This window comes from Sapajus apella, unplaced genomic scaffold (genome assembly GCF_009761245.1).
Source record: "Sapajus apella isolate SASKATOON/1434 unplaced genomic scaffold, GSC_monkey_1.0 scaffold1191, whole genome shotgun sequence".
NCBI classification, from domain to species: Eukaryota; Metazoa; Chordata; class Mammalia; order Primates; family Cebidae; genus Sapajus; species Sapajus apella.
The window spans coordinates 1-16,686 of NW_022438117.1; the positions used below are offsets into that span (position 1 = coordinate 1).

Consider the following 16,686-nt stretch of genomic DNA (forward strand, 5'->3'; position numbering starts at 1 on the left):
TACCATGATCACGAAGGTGGTTTTCCCAGGGCGAGGCTTATCCATTGCACTCCGGATGTGCTGACCCCTGCGATTTCCCCAAATGTGGGAAACTCGACTGCATAATTTGTGGTAGTGGGGGACTGCGTTCGCGCTTTCCCCTGGTCTTTTGCAGTATGAATAATAGAAAAGTTTCTCTTTGCTGCCAGGCACAGAGCTTCGTTGCGTGGCGAGACCTTCTTTCTGTGTTCTGCAATTAATGTCGCTTCACTTCGAAATAATGGCGTAAACACCGTCATGCTGCTGCAGAATTAGAAAGAAAAACACGCTCGGCCTCGCACTGAGTCCGTAGCGGGTCCTGCCAGGACTGAGATCTCTTTAATGATGGAGGGAAGCAGGCCGACTCGAGTGTCTCGGCCATACAAGATCAGCGAATCATCAAAGGTGTACCGCTGGCCCGACCACTCAACCACCGTACTGCAGCGGCTGAACGAGCAGCGTCTCCGCGACCTGTTCTGCGACATCGTCCTCGTGGCCGATGAGCAGCGCGTGCCAGCCCACCTTAGCCTGCTGGCGGTGTGCAGCGACTACTTCAGCTCCGTCTACCATCTGCATGCGGGAAGCTTTCCCGAAGGAGGTGGAGCAGATCGGCGACTCCTACATCGGGCTCAAGGCCGTGGTGGACTTCCTGTATGGCGGGGAGCTGGTGCTGGACGGCGGCAACATCGACTACGTCCTGGAGACGGTCCACTTGCTGCACATCTGGACGGTGGTGGACTTCTGCTGTGAGTACCTGGAGCAGGAGGTGAGCGAGGACAACTACCTGTACCTGCAGGAGCTGGCCTCCATCTACAGCCCCAAGCGGCTGGACACCTTCATCGACCGCTTCATCCTGAACCACTTTGGCTCGCTGTCCTACACGTCCGACTTCCTGCAGAACGTCTGCATGCAGAAGCTGTGTGTCTACCTGAGCAGCAGCGAGGTGCAGAGGGTGTGTGAGCACGACCTCCTGCAGGCCGCCCTGCAGTGGCTGACGCAGCAGCCGGAGCACGAGGCCCACGCCCGCCAGGTGCTGGAGAGCATCCACTTCCCGCTCATCCCCAAGAACGACCTCCTGCACCGCGTCAAGCCGGCCTTGTGCTCGTTGCTGCCCAAGGAGGCCAACTGCGAGCGCTTCATGGAGGAGGAGGCCTTGCGCTACCACAATGTGGCGGCCCAGCCGGTCATGCAGACCAAGCGCACCAACCAGGAGCGCCTGCTGTTCGTGGGCGGCGAGGTCTCCGAGGGGTGTCTAGAGCTCAGTGACTACACCTGCTACCTGGACGCCAAGAGCGAGCAGTGGGTCGAGGAGACGCCGCTGCCCGCCCGGCGGAGCCACCACTGTGTGGCGGTGCTGGGGGGCTTCAGCATCCCCCGCGGCAGCTTCTCACCTGACAACCGAGGGGAGGCGGCCTCCAATCTTCGTTATAGGTATGACCCCCGCTGTAAACAGTGGATCAAGGTGGCCTTCACGAACCAGCGCCGCGTGGATTTCTACCTTGCCTCCATCGAAGACATGCTTGTGGCCGTCGGTGGCCGGAGTGAGAACGGAGCTCTGTCTTCAGTAGAGACGTACAGTCCCAAGACCGACTCCTGGTCCTATGTGGCCGACTTGCCAAGGTTCACGTACGGCCCCGCCGGGCACCATCAACAAAGACTTTGTGTACATCTCGGGGGGCCACGACTACCAAATCGGCCCCTACCGCAAGAACCTGCTGCGCTACGACCACCGGACGGACGTGTGGGAGGAGCGGCGGTCCGTGACCACGGCGCGTGGCTGGCACAGCATGTACAGCCTGGGCTACAGCATCTGCTCCATCAAGGGCAGCGACGACAACATCGAGTCCACGGAGCGCTTCCACATGCTGGGCGTGGAGGCCTACAGCCCGCAGTGCAACCAGTGGACCCGCGTGGCGCCGCTGCTGACGCCAACAGCGAGTCGGGCGTGGCGTGTGGGAGGGCAGCATCTACATCCTGGGCGGCTATGGCTGGGAGAACACTGCCTTCTCCAAGACCGTGCAGGTTACCACCGAGGCCAAGTGGAGCAGGGGCGTCAGCCTGCCCAAGGCCATCGCCGGCGGGTCAGCCTGTGTCTGTGCCCTGGAGCCGCGGCCGGAGGACAAGAAGAAAGGCAAAGGCAAGAGGCCCCAGGACTGGGGCCAGGGACCCCACCGTCACCTCCCAGGCCCCTGTAGACCAGCAGCGACTTCTTAGAATTCCGGAAACATTATGTACATTATGTACAATTTAGCAGCTTTTTTTTTACTTTTATGATTCTTGGTATTTCTATGATATCACACTATCTATAACTTCACATAATCTTGCTTGAATAACTAACCCTGGGCCCAGGCAGTGAGCAACCCCCTTGTACCTCTGCAGGTCTTTGTCCCATGTTGCCATTCCTCATTGAGTCCTTCCTGACCGTCCCCCTGAGAGTAGCTGGCACTTGGGTTACTCAGAAATTTTTGTAGTGAAGCTTGCGGCCTCAAAGGGATGTATATCTTAGATCACCTAGTCCAAGCCTCCCCAAACCTGGCTGAGCTTTTAAGAATACTGATTGCTGAGCCTCTCAGAATTACGGAATCCAGAACCACCAGGAGCAAGGATGGGGTGGGGCCCAGAACTGTATTTTTACTGGTTCTTGGAATTCTGGGCATCAGCCACATCTGGGAATCACTGGCAAGGTCAGGTGTGTTTGTTTTATGAGTGAGAGCACAGAGACTCCCAGGAGGGTGGGTGAGTGACGGCGGCCACGCAGCTCCCTGGACCGTCAGGTGAGCTGTGGCAACTTCCCTGCAGGGAGCCGTTCTCCATAGCGGATGAACGTTGCTTCTGGATGAACATTGCTGCTGAATAATTCCAACTTTCCTCACTGGAAACCTTCTTGAATTCAAAAAGGTTGCAGGCAACCAAGAATGAAAATAGGTGTGAAGCTCTTTATAAATATTATTCTGTAATTGGTGCATTTTTTTCCTTTTGCTTTCTTATTTTTCTGAGCTCACTATCTTTTGTATTACTGATGTACTCAGCTCCCCAAATCTGTTTATGTCTCAGGAAGGAAAAAGTGATCGCTACAGAATTTGTGATTGTTCTCTGACTCTTATCTCGAGGCACCGTGTGGATCCCTGAGAAAGCAGTGGGAGTCTCCCCCCAACTCCCACGCCAGTTCTCACCCCAGTTTTCTGCTGCTAAGTAGTTTCATGCTGCTGGGCAAATTCTTGAAGAAATAGACTTGTTCCCTCGTTCATCCCCCTTGCCACAGGGTTAGATGAAATACCCTCCAGGCTCCTCAGGGCGTCAGGGCTCCTCATTCTCTCTGAGCTGTTCACACCCTGATGGCATCCCTTTTAGGATGCACTGACTCCTCGTAGAACAGGTATCAGTGTCGCTTTCCCTTTAGGAGGGCTCTAGGCTGCCCGAGTGGATGAGAAATGTGCAGAACTATGGGAGGATAGGAATGTGGTGGGTTTTAAGCATGGGCCAAGGAAGGCGTGAATGAGCTGAAAGCAGAGATCAGAAAACTTCAAGACGTGCTTCATCTTCATTCCTGTTCTAACACCAGTCTTCCTGCAGACAGTTCTAGGAGCAGGTGTCAATGTTGCTTGCCCTTTAAGAGGGCTTTCAGCGGGCCAAGTGGATGAGGATCAATGTGTTAAGATTGATACTAGACAAGAAAAAAATCTTAGTTAACATTTATTTCCATTTCTTCTGCTTCTTTACTGTGCCTCCTTTCCCTTCTCTACAGGGTTTACTGTGTTTCCATTGGTCTGTTTCTGTAGCCATACAGGAAAGATGAGAACATTTGGGGGACTGAAAGCTTCAATAGCCAAGTGCCTGCCCTCGGTTGTGAGTGAGGTGAGCAGTCTGCATATTAAGTAGCTAGTCATTTGCCTTTGAAGTCCCTGGAGGCGTACCGACTGTTGAGAGGTTCTGCAAGGCATACAAACAAAGCCAAAAGCTGTGAACTCTGGAGCTCTGCAGTGCTGGTGTATGAAAGGCTCTGAGAAGTCCTGCATTCATTTACCCTTCCATTAACCCAGCATTTCCAAACTTCTTTGAGCCTGAAACTCTTTTTTGTCTCGTACCTAGTCCCAGGCCCCCACAAAACACGTTTTGCAGAACTTCTGCCGACTTTGGGACAGCTCACCTCCTTCCTATTCTGGAAAGGTTTTACTGATTGAAGACCCCCTCAGAAGGTAGGAAATGGTACACGCAGCCTCTCCTCCCCCGCTCAGCCTAGGTCATGAACAAATGGGGGGTGGTTTGACCTGAATCTCGGGCTGCTGGGGAAAGCACATAGGCTCTGTGAGTGATTTGAGGAGCAGGGTAGCTTTGACCCTGGGGAGGGGAGAGCCACTGGTTTTTAGCCTAAGCCAACTCTTCTGTGTTTTGCTTCTGGGACTTGTCCCTGGAGATGTGTGAACTGCTGGCTTCCATTCTGATTTTCTTCTGCCTCGTGGGTTACATGTGACATCCTGTGCCTAAAACTTTGTGGTCTCTCCTGAGACTCTTAAGGTGGTTTGTAATTTACATGGGTTGGAATCTAATATTAATCAGGTTGGGAGCACTCCTTAGGAAAATAAACCGGTTTCATCTTGTGGACCAACTTCTAATATTTGTTGGTGACTACACTGTGACAAGAAAGGTTTTTGAGCTTGTTGGGGTCCATAGATGGGCACAAGGGTGCCACGTGGTGGTACCTGGGGCAGGGTTTTGTTACTTGCGTTTGTAAGTTGAAAAGTCACTCTGCTGTGCACTCTAACTGAAAATGGAAGAGACCACGCCTGGGCAACATGGCAAAATCCCATCTCCACAAAATATATATATGTATATATGAAGATTAGCCAGGGATGGTGGGACATGCGGCAGTCCCGGCTACTTGGGAGACTGAGGTGGGAGGATCACCTGAGCCTGGGAGGTTGAGGCTGCAGTGCGCCATGATCATACCACTGCACTCCAACCTGGGTAAAAAATAAAATGGTGCTTGACTCCAACGGGCAGAGTTTGGGCTGGACCTATGCAGTGGCCCTTTGAACTGCGTGGCCACGATAGTAGGGCTTCAGACCAGAGTGACGAAGGCACAGGCTCTTGCGGGCTGCCGTTTGGAGATGAAAAGGGCCACGCGTGTCACCGTGTTGTTAAACTGTCTGTGCTTCAGGCTATTCTGTGGGAATTTTGAGGACACCTGGATCTTTTTTATTTTTTAAATCTTTCAAAATAAGCCTGGCACGCTTCTATTTAGGTTTGGGCCTTTCTCATTTCTAAAGAATTAAAGTTGTAACTTCATGATAGTTGCAAGTTTGGGGTCCTTACCCAAGTTGGAAAGCTGTTTGCCTAAGACATAAAGGTATTACCCTAACAGAAGGGAGGGAGCAGACAGCTGACGAACCCTTGTTGCTTATAGCTATCTTTCTGCTGTTTAAAATGCACAGAGATTATTTTATCAAATTGCTGTACTTGGCATGAAATTGGTATTTTTATCCTTCTGCCATTTTATTGAGGCTACCAAGTGGGACTTCAGACCTTGCTCTGAGCGGAACCATATGGGTGTATTTTTATTGAGTGCCCCCACTCATGATGAGGCGGCCTCATGGAGACCCAGAAACTAACCCTAAGGGGTGTTCAGCTTTCAGGTGGGCACCCAAATGATGAGGGGGAAGTGGGGTTCACCCTCTGAAGTCCAGGGCCCTACTTTGTGAGCTCAGGTGTGTTCACCTGTGGTTCAGTGTACCTTGGCCCGTAAGCCAAGTGACCATTCAGTGACTTGCAGCAATTGGGAAGTGAAAGGACCTCTGCCACCCCCAACCCTCTGTAGAGCCACCGACTTTCATCCTTCACCCTGGTCCTCCGTGGTGTAGCAGCATCTCATGGGCCTTGTGGCTCTCAGAGTTTGTGGCTGGAACCCGTCTGGAGAGACAGGTGCAGATGAGGTTTGGACCTCCTGTGTCTACATGGACTCTGAGTGCCTGGGAGGGGAGGGAAGGGCGTGGCATCCTGGCCTCCAGGATGAATGCCTGGGGTATAGGGCAGTGCCATGGGCATGTGGAGACCCTGTCCTGTGCTTCTGCCAAGCCTGGCAGTTTTAAGAGTTTTTTGAAATGTTTTGATACTTTTAAATACAATTTGCTAATAACCATTTTGTAGAATGCCTGCCGGGGTTTTCCACCTCATCCCCTTCCTCCAGCCCCTTGATTTGTGCTGGACGACACATGGCCAGTGGTCTGCACTAGGACCTCGCCCCCTGTGGTGTTGCCTTGGATCTTGCCCTTTGTCGCTGATCCAGTACAGCTCTAGAATTTCGTACATTTGCATGCAAAGTCGCACGCAGCCCATGGGTATGACTGTCTCAGACCCTCAGCTGATTTGCCAAGAGGAAACCTTAACTCCCTTGAGAGGGTCTGGGTTTCTTACAAAGCTCCTACCTCAGTGGTGTGCATAGAGTTGGAGAGACATCTGAGGGCTGGTCCATGTCTCACCTTTGCCATACGGGTCATTTCTTGATCAAATATATGACTGGGGTCCAGGTTTACTCCCGTCCACCCTTTCTTTTAAAGTATTTTAAACAATGAAATCCACAAAAGCAGAAACAGTGAACCATTCTTGCACTTTACAGAATCATTGTCTTTAGCTTTAGAAGTTGTTAATTGCTTGTTGTGGTTTCTAACATGAATACTATGTGTGGCTTCTGAAGGTGTGTGGGGGTCTCAAAAAATTGTCCTTTGCAGCCGGGTGCAGTGGCTCATACCTGTAATTCCAGCACTTTGGGAGGCCGAGGCGGGTGGTTCACCTGAGGTCAGAGTTTGAGACCAGCCTGGCCAACAAGGTGAAACCCTGTCTCTACTAAAAATACAAAAAATAGCAGGGCTTGGTGGCAGGCACCTGTAGTCCCAGCTACTTGAGAGGCTGAGACAGGAGAATCGCTTGAACCCAAGAGGTGGAGGTTGCAGTGAGCTGAGATCACGCCACTGCGCTCCAGCGTGGGTGAGAGCGAGACTGTCTCAAAAGAAAGAAAGAAAGAAAGAAAAAGAAAGAAAGAAGAAAGAAAGAAAGAAAGAAAGAGAGAGAGAGAAAGAGAGAAAGAGAAGAAAGGAAGAAAGAAAGAAAGAAAGAGAAAGAAAGAATGAATGAAAGAAAAAGAGAAAGAAAGAAAGAAAAGAAATGAAATTGTCCTTTGGTTGCCTTAGTTACTAGAGTTGAATGAATGTATACATTTGGTATTGGGGGCCGGTGGGGCAGGGGGAGCAGAGCAGATAACCCCTTCCTTGTCTATTTCCTTGGAGAAAGAGACTACACCTTTTCAAAGTGACTTAAAGCCATCTTTACAGATAGCTTGTAATGTAAGCAAAGAGTCATGTCCTTTGGATTGATTGACGTTAAATCATCACAAGCCCCCTTTCAAAATCAGCTAGATATTTGATGATTGTGATTAATGGGGTATGTTCTGGCTGCTGTTACTGAAATCTGTAATCGTGTGTGTTTTTTAATTTGTTGCTTTTGTATTTGTGATTTTCGAAGTTATTCTGTGTCTTAACTCTTTTTAATTAATTTTCTGCACGTTGCTTTTTTTCTTTGTTTTTAATTCCATACAGTGTATTCAATTCTTGAAACACATTAAAATAATTTGCTTGCTAGGAAAAAAAAAAAAAAAAAAAAGGGAAAACACTCCCTTCTGCTATCAGGATCCAACCTGCCCTCTTGCTCTAAATTCCTGACCCATGACTTAAATGCCCAAAAGCTGATGTACTCAAATTACAGTTCACTTACCTGTTCTGCACCAGCCTTTATTTTTGTCTCTTGAAGAGATCACCATCCATGGCCTTATAAATGTCTAAGGGCATGGAATGATCAAGTGCAATGTCATTATCGTTGTCTATTTCTCATCGATTTACGTCTGAGAAAACTAATTTCATGGTATTCTCAAGACAAGAGATGATTCAACAAGTCACAGCAGCTGGAGACTTAACTGAGGCCTCTCTCTCTCTCTCTCCCTCTCCCTCCCTCTCCCTCCACAACCCCGGCCACTCTGTGATGCCCTTTTTCCTTTTTTTTTGAGACAGAGTCTCACTGTCACCCAGGCTGGAGTGCAGTGGCACAATCTTAGCTCACTGCAACCTCCACTTCCCAGGTTTAAATGATTCTCATGCCTCAGCCTCCTGAGTAGCTGGAATTACAGGCACATACCACCACTGCTTAATTTTTATATTTTTAGTAGAGGTGGGGTTTTGCCATGTTGCCCAGGCTGGTCTGGAACTCCTGGACTCAGGCGATCCACCCACCTTGGCCTCGGGAGGTGCTGAGATTACAGGTGTGAGCCACCGCACCTGGCTGTAATGCCCTTTCCATTGGACTTTTAGGCACTCTTAATTCCTCAGAGAGGCGGCTCCTTTCCTCCCCTGTCCCCAGCGTGGGACAGGACTATCCAGGAATGAGGCTTTCTGGCAAAGAGGGACACCCTGACTAAGCTTTTGATCATCAATGCTTTCAAGAAGAAAAATTTAAAAAAATTTTTTTTTAATCTGAGGAATCAGCCTTCCCAAAGGCAGACAGAAGCCCACGTCTTCGTTAGAACTTGGTATGTTTGATGGGCCTGGAAACCAATATCCAAGCAGTTCTTAGCCACTGGATTGGTGGGCTGCTTTTGTTCAGAAACTTCTCCATCAGGAATCCGAAGCATACGTTAGTGATGACAGTCCCGAAACAAGGGACATTACTTAAACATTCTCAAAACCTGTTTGCTCATCAGTAAAGCACTGAAGGTTGCTTTTGGTTTTGGTTCATGTATTTTATATTTGAGCAAGGCAATGTCTGCTGCTGGGGTTGGAAGTAAATGGCTCCTCTTCATCCAACTGCATCAGTCCGTAGGGCATACGGCTTCCACTCGCAGTGTCCTGAACACTCGCTGGGCATCCTGTGCGTTCTAGTCGGGTTTCTTTCGAGCCGCGGGTTTCTGCACCCGCCCCCTGGTCGGAATGGCAGAGGCTTCTCGGGCGGTGCGGATCTAAGAGTGCCATTCCCGGGGTAGCCACCAGGGGACGCCATAGGCCGTCCTACCCCCGCTCCCTCCCCGACCACACCGGCACCCCGACCCCGTCCTCCCTGTTTTTTCAGTGTGGGCCAGGGAGTTTCTATTCACCAGGACATTAGGAATCAGATATGGGTGGGGTCAGAAAACACACCCTGGGAGAGGCTGGCAAAATGCCCAGAAGCGCCATCACCAGGCCTGGGGCTTTCTTGTGTAGTGGAATATTCATGTTCATGTAGGGCAGCGACAAAACCAATGAGATACTTGCGGGAGTTAAAAAGAGATGAATTTACAATGCCATTTGAGAAGGGTATTAAGGAATCTGCCAGGGTGCTGATGCGTGTCAGGTGCACACCGCAGGTTGAGAGAGAGCTAAGTATTTTCCGTCCATGAAGGTGATTAGCGAGGGCCTGAAGAAAGAGGGACGCGGAGGACACAGGCGGCAGAAATAGGAAGAGGCTTCTTGGGGGCGGGAAGGATGGGTCGGGGTGCTATCTAGAACGTTGCCGGGCAATGGATGGAGGATGTGGAAGCGATCCAACAAACAAGGAAAATGCCACTCAAGTGAAGTCTGAAGACGAGCTATGGAAACGACAGGAGATAGTAGGGAAACTAGACCCGGCTCCTCATCAAACGTCCCGTCTTCTATTTCAGGGAGATGGCAGCGCATTTCCGCTAAGACAGGTAAGATTGCGGTTCAGACCTGTGGGCCTCGATGAATCTGCGCAAGGGCGCCTGGGCGCCGGCAGAGCCATTCCCCTACACGAAGGAAGCGTGTTATGTCTACAACCGAAGGGGACACTAGGAGCCTGAAAGGCCCTGCTTTGATCCCGAAGATGAGCGCTTGTCTGCGCAGTTTCCACCAGGCCCTCTGAGGTGAGAATACATTCCTCAGTAGCACAGGAATCCCAGGAACTCTGAAAGGTGACTGACGGGGGTAGAGGAAAAAACACGAAGGTTTTCACAGAGCGTGAGAATCCCGGGCCATAGAGTAACCTCGGTAAAAAGCATAAAGAGAAGAACTATTCGGCCAAAAGCCAAAAGGAGCGACACGTTGTTCCAGCTCTTTACTAACTTTCACCACAAAAAAGTTAAAACACAGAAATCAAATCCGAATCAGAACTAGCCTTTCGTGTTTCTTTTTTTTGACACCACAAAAAGCCAGGGGAAAGCGCGAACGCAGTCCCCCACTACCACAAATTATGCAGTCGAGTTTCCCACATTTGGGGAAATCGCAGGGGTCAGCACATCCGGAGTGCAATGGATAAGCCTCGCCCTGGGAAAACCACCTTCGTGATCATGGTATCTCCCCTGCCAGGTAAGTATGAGCTCTCTCGCCTCCGCCCCGACACAGCCTCATACGCCTCAACCTTTACACCCAGGGTCACTTGCCGCGGGCACCGCGTCCCCAGCCCTCCTAGCCCGGACACAGAGCTGGGACTCTCGGGTCCCACCAGCGGTCCGGGACTCGCTCCCACGACGGGGACTCCTTCGTCGGGTGCAGCAGGTGGCCACGCAGCAGCCCCTGCGCCGCCTCATCTGCATAGAAGTCGCCCTCTCCGTGATGTCACCGACAGCACCTTCCCAGTCCCGCCTGCTCCTCCGCCACTCAGCCGACCAACCCGCTGCCGGAGCCGGGGGGGAAGTGACGTCGGCCTCTCCCTCCCTTCCCCCCTACCTTCTGTTCTCTCCCATAGAAGCGGGTCCTCATCCTATGTTATCGAGCACCCTTTCCACGGCCAGCTGGAGCCTGTGCACCCTTCTTCACATAATGGCTTTTAATTCGCAGACTAGAACGTTTAGGATTACAAAGAAAACTTGCTCTTTTCACATATGGTTTTCCTGGTGCTGTAGCATTCCGCTTGAAATTGAAAGTCCTTCAATATCAGACAGAAACCGTATTTCAAAAAGCAAACAACAATGACCACAGAAGAAAACCACTTTAAATCCTAATGCCTTCGCCCTAATTTCATGTGTGTTTACCTTTAGACAATTCCTTTAGAAAAGTGTCTCTGTGATCGGAGTTCAGGAATTCCTCCATGTTTGTTTCTGTCTTACTGTCCTCAGTTAAGTTCATGCACTATTAAATGAAATATTAGTAAAATAAAAATAGAGTCTAAGCTCAATTTTGCAAAAACATATTTATATATGGCCTTCTTTATTGAGTTTTCTTCTGCGGGGGCGGGCAGGGGACAGTCTAGCTAAAACATACAGTCTTGTCTCTGTAGATAAACCAGAACACGACTCCATCAGCGTTGCCCCAATGTTAACAAAAGTGATTTTGAACTTAAGGTGATCAGAAATCGTACATATCTGTACTTTTTCTGTACTGGTGGTATGGTCTATGCTAAGCATGTATGATTAAAAAAAAGAGAAACTTTAAAAAGGTTTGGAAGAAAAATATGTACATGTGCGAATAATACTTAATTCCAGGTGGTGGAAATATGGGTGACTGGTTATCTTCTTCTTTCTGTATCTTTTATATTTTTAAATGGAAAAACTCAATGACCTGGAAATGACAGAACAGATTAGCTATGGCAGGGGTGTGGGACAGGTGAGAGGAAAATGTGAAGGGGAGGACAAACTCGGTTCTGGTAGGATTGTGTTTAAGTTGAAGGTTTCTGGGGAGCAGTTGCTGGGAGAAGAAGGATATGGGGGAGGCAGGAGAATCATTAAAATATTTAGACGGTGTACTCCCTCTCATATCATTCCTCCTCCTTTGGTTTCTTCAGAAGAAATACACAGAACTTACATTTCTCTTCAAGCACATGTGCTGTTTATGTTTTTCTTTTATTAATGTAATTGGTGGGTTTATCTTGCTGCTGGCCCAGAAAAGTCAATGGAGCTGAGAGCAGCCGGCTTCCTGCAGTAAAGGATCTAATGCATGCAGAGCCAGCTAAGCAACAGGACAGAGGTTCATTATTACTCAAAACTGTCTCCCCCCAAATTCAGACTAGCGTGTTTTTAAAGGACAGTTTGGCCAGCAGAGGGCTGGGGAGTGGGGAAAGCTGATTGGTTGGGGTGGAGGTGAAATCACAGGGAGTTGGAGCTTGTCTTCTTGCACTGAGTCAGTCCCTGGGTGGGGGCCACAGGACCAGATGAGCCAGTTCACCCGTCTGGGTGGCACCAGCTAGTTCATCATAAGGCAGGTTCTGAAAAACACCTTGAACACCAATCTTAGGTTTTATACGAATGATGTTATTTATGGGCACAACTGGGGAGCTTAGGAATCGTGTGGCTTCTGGCTGCATGGCTCCTGAGCCATAATTTTCACTCTTGTGGCTAATTTGTTAGCTTTGCTAAGGAGCTGTGATGCCCAAGAAAGGAAGGAGTTTGTCTCAGGAAGGGGCTGTTATCATCTTTGTTTCAGACTTAGAGTTGGAAGTAAATTTCTCCCCTATTTAGCCTGGCCTATGCCCAGGAATAGCCAAGGGCAGGTTGGAGGTTAGAAGCAAGGTACAGTGCTCAGGGTCACTTAGCCGGGGAAGGAGGATTTGAAAGTAGGAATTTGAACTGAAGGCAGCCTGGCTCCAGAAGGCATTCTCAGAACCACTGCGTTTATACTGCTCCTGACGAAAGTGCCCTTGCAAAAACTATGACAGTGAGAAAAACCTGACATAGGAAAAGTATGACTGTCAAAGAAATCTGACCTGAGTGACCCTGAGCAGGTTACTTAACATCTCTGCATCCCAGTCCTCTCATGCGGAAGATGAAGATGATGGTGCAACCTTGGCCTGCAAGGACTAAATAATCACACACTCATCGGCTGTGCCTGCCATGTGGCACTGTGCATGTCAGGCACGGCCGGGGAGTGTGGATCTGTTACTCATTTGCACGTTAGCTCTTGTAGTTTCCTGCAGCGGTGCGCAAAGAGCAGACGTGGCCAGGTGCCGGGGCTCATGCCTGTAATCCCAGCACTTTGGGAAGCCAAGGTGGGTGGAGAACCCGAGGTCAGGAGTCCGAGACTAGCCTGGCCATCATGGCAAAACTCTGTCTCCACTAAAAATACAAAAATTAGCCCCCCACTGTGTTGCATCTGTAATCCCAGTTACTCGGGAGGCTGAGGCAGAAGAATCACTTGAACCGAGGAGGCAGAGGTTGCAGTGAGCTGTGATCGCACCACTGCACTCTAGCCTGGGTGATACAGCAAGACTCCATCTCCAAAAAAACAAACAGAAAGAGCAGACGTGATGAAACCAGTTGTATTGAAGTCACAGCAGTGATACTTTCTAGTGGCCGTGCACCCTCCCAGGGAGACTTCGGCAATCCTCTCACCAGCGGTGATCTCCTGGGGTGGGAGGTCCCAGGAAGGCCCCTCAATCTTCAGCAGGTTTGACCCTCAAGGAGCTTCAGGGAATGAGCTATAGAAGTGTTTCTCTGGCTTGCACGGTGGCTCATGCCTGTAATCCCAGCACTTTGAGAGGCTGAGGTGGGAGGATCACCTGAGGTCAGGAGTTCAACACCAGCCTGACCAACATGGAGAAACCCCATCTCTACTAAAAATACAAAATTAGCTGGGCATGGTGGTGCATGCTTGTAATCCCAGCTACCTGGGAGGCTGAGGCAGGAGAATCACTTGAACCCAGGAGGTGGAGGTTGCAGTGAGCCGAGATCACACCATCGCCCTTCAGCCTGGGCAACAGGAGTGAAACTCGGTCTCAAAAAACAAAACAAAACCCTATTTCTCTCTGGGAGGAACTGGGACTTTATTAGCTCATCTGTTCAGCTCATCCAAAGGGGATTAGTGATTCAGTTTCTTGCTTCAAATCAGCCTCAATAAAATTTTTATAGTTTTAAAGTGGAAGACATTTGTACACTTAGGGAAGGAAATAGGACTTTTCCTCACCCGGCCTAGGGTCACTGCTGAGACCCTTACAGCAAAAGACAGACTAACAAGAGAACAGCATGCCTAGTTATTTAATGTAAGTTTCACATGACGGGAGCGCCTTCCAAAGGAAATGAAGACCGATGGAAACAACTAAACCTCAGTATTTTTTCCTTTCTTTTTTCCTTTAACAGTAGGTTAGATGAAGAGTGGAGAGTCATAAAGAAGTGTGTTGGAATGAAAGCACGATCTAATGGTAATAAACTGCGGGAAACATAGCAGGCCTATGTGTTCAGACTCTTCTCTGTGTCCCTGTATCTTCAGACACAACGATGCACCTTTCCTCTGGGTACAGAGAGGGCACCTCTCACACGAGAGTCTTATGATTGGCTTCAGGAAAGAAGGGCAGGGGGAGGGTGACAGTGGCCTTCCTGCTTCTGCCATTTTCTCAAATTAGTATAAAATATTTAAGAGCCCAAGGTGTTATGTTTTGGAGTAGTCTGTCTTGAATCCCATCATTTGCATGCTACAAAACCCAGAATCTTTGAGGAGTGATACATGTGACTATAAAATATTGAAATGCAAAATACAAATGATGGCTGGGCATGCAGGCCAGCACTTAATCCCAGCACGTTGGGAGGCGCAGGCAGGCAGATCACTTGAGTCCAGGAGTTCGAGACCAGCCTGGCCAACTTGGCAAAACCCCCATCGCTACAAAATATACACAAATTAGCTGGACACCGTGTTGTACACCTGTGATCCCAGCTACTTGAAGAGGGTGGGCTGAGGATCAACTTAATATCACGTGTAAAAACAAAAATTTTTTTTCCTTTAAGTTTAGACAGGTGAAGCAGTGGGAATGGAGAAGGAACAAAGAAATCTGTAAGGAATGTGATCAGTTGCTTGTAAACACGAGTGATTTGCACGCACTATATGCTGTTACGAAAGTCTCACATGCTGCAAAGCTGGTGGTGAACAGCAGCAGTGACAGCAGCGTCGTGGCCCCGCCCTTCTCTCTAGGGATAACAACTTTCAATGCACCTGCTACACTTTGGCTGTGCAATTTTCCATCCCAGGCGCTTCAGTCCAGCCTGCAAGGGGAAACGGAGTGTGTGTTTTCCCTCCTGCCGGTCCACTCCAGGGAGCCGACAAGGCACCTCTCTCCCACCACCCACCACACCTCCCCACACCCTCCAAACTGACCCCCTCAAGGACTGTTGTGTTTTTCAGTCCTTTGTAACTGCTGAAAATTCTCACATTTTCAAAATATGAAAATCAGAGCGATGGTCCTGAGCGCCTGGAGGGACATCTTAGCTCACTCTCAACACCCACTCACGAGCCTCATTCAAAGTGTTCTGCAGCGCAGAAGAAAACATTTTTGCATCTGTCTGGCCCTAAGGCATCGTCTTCTCCTTGGGGCCGGGTCCTGGCCGTCGAGGGGGAGCCCCAGCGTCAGACACTCATCCCTCTGGGCTGCTCAGCCTCCTCTTCCCTGCGGCCCTGCGGGAGCTCCTTCCAGGCTGCAGAGGATCAGGACCAGGGCTCCCAGCCCGCGAGCTTAAGAGGCCGCTGCGCGGATTTCTCTTTCCGTCTGAGATCTTGGGACCAAAGAATGAGATTTCCAGACTCAGGTTCCAAAGCTTAGTGAAACAGTGACAAAGAGCCCGCAGTAGAGATGTGGGAGCTAGAAATTCGGCATAAAATCTGAATGTGAAGAACAGAGTAAATTAACATTCGGAATAGGACGGGCCATCTGAATAAAACAGTATTACTCCTAAGTTAGGTCTCCAGCCATCGACCCTACACCCAGACACAATCACCAGTGACTGACTGAGCTAACCCCATCAAAATTTCATGCCACCATTCCTTACCAAAAAGACAATAGGTGCCATTACGAGATTTTCTGGGTGAAAAGTGTCTCCCGGTCTAGGATTGAGGGGCAGCAGCCATTTTAGCTGGGGAGACCTCTCACCCCAAAACCCAAGGTCGCGGGGTGGGGGCTTCCTGGGTTGCTGGGGCGCTGGCTGTGAGCTCTGGCCCTCCGATTGCATGGGGCCAGAAGGCCCGTTCAGGACGGGGACCCTTTAGGCTTGGTGACTCCGATTTGATGTTTTGGCAATTTCCCTGTGGACCAGGCCACTGTGAGAACTCAGTTTTTGGGACCTGGTCCCCTGAGGAGGGGATAGGAGAGCGCAAGTGACATCACCGGGGACGGGGGGACTTGAGCAGCCCGCACCCTGCGGGGAGCCCTCCTGGGACCCAAACTTTTCCCTCCTCTGACCCAGGACTTGGAACAAAGAGCAAATGGCTTCCGGCTCCAGCGTAAAAGACCAGCTTGTCTCCACAGCAAACGACAAGGTCCCACCGAGACTTGAACTCGGATCGCTGGATTCAGAGTCCAGAGTGCTCACCATTACACCATGGAACCGCCCGTCGCGGGCGCCCTCGGTTATTGGCATTTGCAAGTGAATTCTCAGCCTCCAGAGTCACCAGAATTTCCTTGGCAGCTGTTTTCTTCTGGTCACACGGGACCTGAGTACCTTTCAACCACAACAGGAGTCGCCGCCCCAGACGCGTCTCTCGGCTCTTCTCTTTAGGTTTCTATCTCAGAGAATGAGATTAAGCACCTTTTGGGATCAGGAACCTGGAAGAGCTACATTTAGGCCTCCTCAAAAGCCGCCAGTTCGCCCAGTTGCCAGAGTTTCCTGCCCCGAGGTGAAAATCCTGCCAAGCCCCTACCCGCTGGGGTTTCTTTCCTTTTCTTTGCAATTGTCCTCTTCCCTTTGTGCACGGAGCACTGCTGACCATTTCCAGAACGGGA

General features: G+C 50.0%; 1 long non-coding RNA gene, 2 other non-coding genes and 1 pseudogene across 4 annotated transcripts; 1 reads left to right on the forward strand and 3 right to left on the reverse strand.

Annotated features, from left to right (window-relative positions):
• Positions 1 to 143, forward strand: LOC116546652 (annotated as a pseudogene; the record flags this gene model as incomplete).
• Positions 144 to 10,202: 10,059 nt separating this feature from the next.
• Positions 10,203 to 10,366, reverse strand: LOC116546651. Its single transcript, XR_004266799.1, has one exon. It is a non-coding gene; the product is annotated as a U1 spliceosomal RNA (small nuclear RNA).
• A 4,304-nt stretch (positions 10,367 to 14,670) lies between these two features.
• Positions 14,671 to 16,676, reverse strand: LOC116546650. Of its 2 annotated transcripts, none has more exons than XR_004266797.1 (2): positions 16,277 to 16,676; positions 14,671 to 15,569 (listed from the first exon to the last, which is right to left on the reverse strand). It is a non-coding gene; the product is annotated as an uncharacterized LOC116546650 (long non-coding RNA). The 2 variants fall into 2 exon arrangements; XR_004266798.1 differs by lacking the exon at positions 16,277 to 16,676 and adding an exon at positions 15,737 to 15,759.
• TRNAQ-CUG lies at positions 16,222 to 16,293 on the reverse strand. The gene has a single exon. It is a non-coding gene; the product is annotated as a tRNA-Gln (tRNA).
• Positions 16,677 to 16,686: the final 10 nt, after the last annotated feature.